Below are 2,599 nucleotides of genomic sequence, written 5' to 3' on the forward strand. Positions count from 1 at the left end.
TCCTCCAAAATGCATGGGAAGACGGCTGGAGGGCTCTACAGGATTTCACTGAGCTTTGGATAGAGACAGTAGAGATCAACCTAAAAGGTGCTGCCGTCTGTGATCCTAGGAAGACTGGTATTTTTTCAGGCTCAAGAGGAGTTGTGATTCTGCTGTTGCCAGTATGGATTCTTTAAATTAACAGGTGGTGCTTTCCATGAGGCTATGTGTGTCTTGCTCCTCCAGTACAGCTGCTAAGCAGTTAAAGCTAAGAAGGTCTATGTAAGAAGCCCCCAGAGGAATCATGCACGTGTTGCTGCGTGATGAAGTCTGTCAATACTTCATGGTACAGCAGTGAGGTGGAAATGTGGGAAAACCTGCCCCTTTGGACTGCCAGCCTCCCTCACTGCTCCACTGGATTTTATACACGTTTGTCAGCTTATTTAAACAAGAATAGCAAACTTCTGTCTTTACAAGCTTGATCTTGGCCTCCATAGAATGGGATTGTCTTCTCTTCCTTGCAGACTCAACCCCAAGGTAAACTGTATTCTTCCTGCCTAGATGCTGCTAGAGGAAGCCCACACCCCTGGTGCAGAGCTGTCAGAGCTCACTAGCAAATCTTGTAATCCTAAACCACATGTTTTGGTAGATGAGAGTAGGTTTTTGGAGGTACCTATTAAATAAATGGAGGTAACTCAAGTAAAGAGAGATTCTAGTAATTAGCTTAGAATAGATACCTAACTGTAAATAGCTCAAGTTTAATGTGATGAATCACGACTAAACTGTATTTTCCTAAATACAAGTGCACAGTTTAGCTGTGCTTTCTATCCTGTAAATCCCATAAATTATGATTGTTTCTCTCGGTACAAATTGATGAACTGAGTGATTCAGCAACAACTTTCAGATTTTTTTATAGTAGTTTAGTGATAGGTATTTTTCATTAGCAGATTGTTGGGTGGGGGTTGTAATGAGTTGTTGAATGACATGCAAAACATGTCTGAAAAAAAATCTCTTCTTACAATTTGAGGAAGGACCATTATGGTGAGTACAGGTTTTTAATTAAAAAGGTGAAATGACACCAGTCTTCTACATGTATATAAAAGCATATTGTATTATAAAACTGAAGTGGAAACACACTGATTTGAAATCTTGTTCTTGCTCTTATTCAGAACAGCTTCAAAGTTCATTTGGCAGAAATAATAATAATTAATTCACAGATAACTGCAGACAAAAATTGTTCAGAAAGCTGTGAAAGTGCCAGGTACTACAGTACAGTTTACTGTATGAGAGATGAAGACTGACATTATGGACACGATGTGTCAATCCATTAAGAGCAGTTTGACGGGTAGGATTTTGAGGGAGTTTTCAGAGTTAACATTTCCAGTGACAACTGGAGGTAATTGGTCCACCCACAAATATTGCTGCTGTGGCTGAAGAGAGAGTAGCACTGCAAAGCAAATCTCCTGTTTATGTATGAATGGCAGAGAGAACACCGCTTTTAGTCTCTCCAGCAGTGTCTGGTCTTGTCACAGTAGGAGAGCGTAAGGCAAACAGGAATAATTTCCTATCTGAGAATTGCTCCAGATCATCCTCTCAGAGCCGCTGTGATGTGCTAACCCCTCCTGGGGCCCAGGCTGCATTCTTCATAGCCTCCTTCTGGGCGGTTTTGTCATGATTATGCTCCATTTCAAAGAATTCATCACTTTTAAAACCACCTAATTCCACCTTACTTTATGGACTTGAATGAAGCACTAAATGAAGGGTCGAATGATTCAAAACTTTCTCTTAGCAGTCAGCAGGGAGAAAATAACATTTCCAGAAGGCAGTTAATGCTACAGGTGGAGCAGGTTGCTCTGGGAGATGCCTGTCTCTCTCCATGGACTGTGGTGGAAATCACGGGAATTTGTGTCCTAATCAGACAGCACAGATACAAAAAATTAATTAATATGTATCTGGACATTACTTTTTGGAACAACCGTGAGGTATTTTCAGATTTCCCGCAAGGGCTGACAAAAATAGCCCCTTTTCCACATTATTACATGTTGGGCAGGTACCCCGCTAAACAGATGGGCAAAGAGATTTTGCTTTTCTTCTGTTCCACCTCCAAAGCAAGGGACTTGTGATCGAGTCTGTAACACCCACTGTACTTAACTGAGCCTCTGAGTACTTCCCACCTTTAAGGATCCAAGAGTAAGAAAAGGTGCTCCTAAAGCTTGAACTTGGTCCAAGGAGGTTGCTGTCTGGAAAATTATAGTCACTGTAGAGGATCCACCTATGTAAATAATCACTGGGAAAACTGAAAATCTTAAGCAGCATCATGTAATAAGAAAGATTTTTCAAAACCTGTTGCCGGTAGTCTTTAAGAAAAACACAGACAATGCTCAAGACCAAGCAGTCGGGGAACTCAAGCACAGCTTTCAGCTGAAAGTTGGACACAACTGCCGGGTCACAAGTTATTTCATTCCCACACTTCATTTTCTTTAGCTGCACCATGCCTGAGAGTGATGGCAGTGCAGTGCTGAGAATGGGAAATGCCATTTGGGCATATGTTATTAGTTGCACACAGATATATAGTAATTTTGATAGTTCCTTTTTAAATTATATAAAAGTAAGCAGGAAT

The 2,599-nt window shown here is 40.9% G+C and overlaps 1 protein-coding gene across 1 annotated transcript in view; it reads left to right on the top strand.

The window, feature by feature from the left end:
• The window catches only part of MYRIP (myosin VIIA and Rab interacting protein), a gene marked incomplete at its 5' end in the record, with an annotated part of 33,389 nt that overhangs the window by 8,769 nt on the left and 22,021 nt on the right, over window positions 1–2,599 (top strand). The window lies entirely within an intron of this gene.

Source organism: Phaethon lepturus, unplaced genomic scaffold (genome assembly GCF_000687285.1).
Source record: "Phaethon lepturus isolate BGI_N335 unplaced genomic scaffold, ASM68728v1 scaffold4284, whole genome shotgun sequence".
Lineage (NCBI taxonomy): Eukaryota > Metazoa > Chordata > Aves > Phaethontiformes > Phaethontidae > Phaethon > Phaethon lepturus.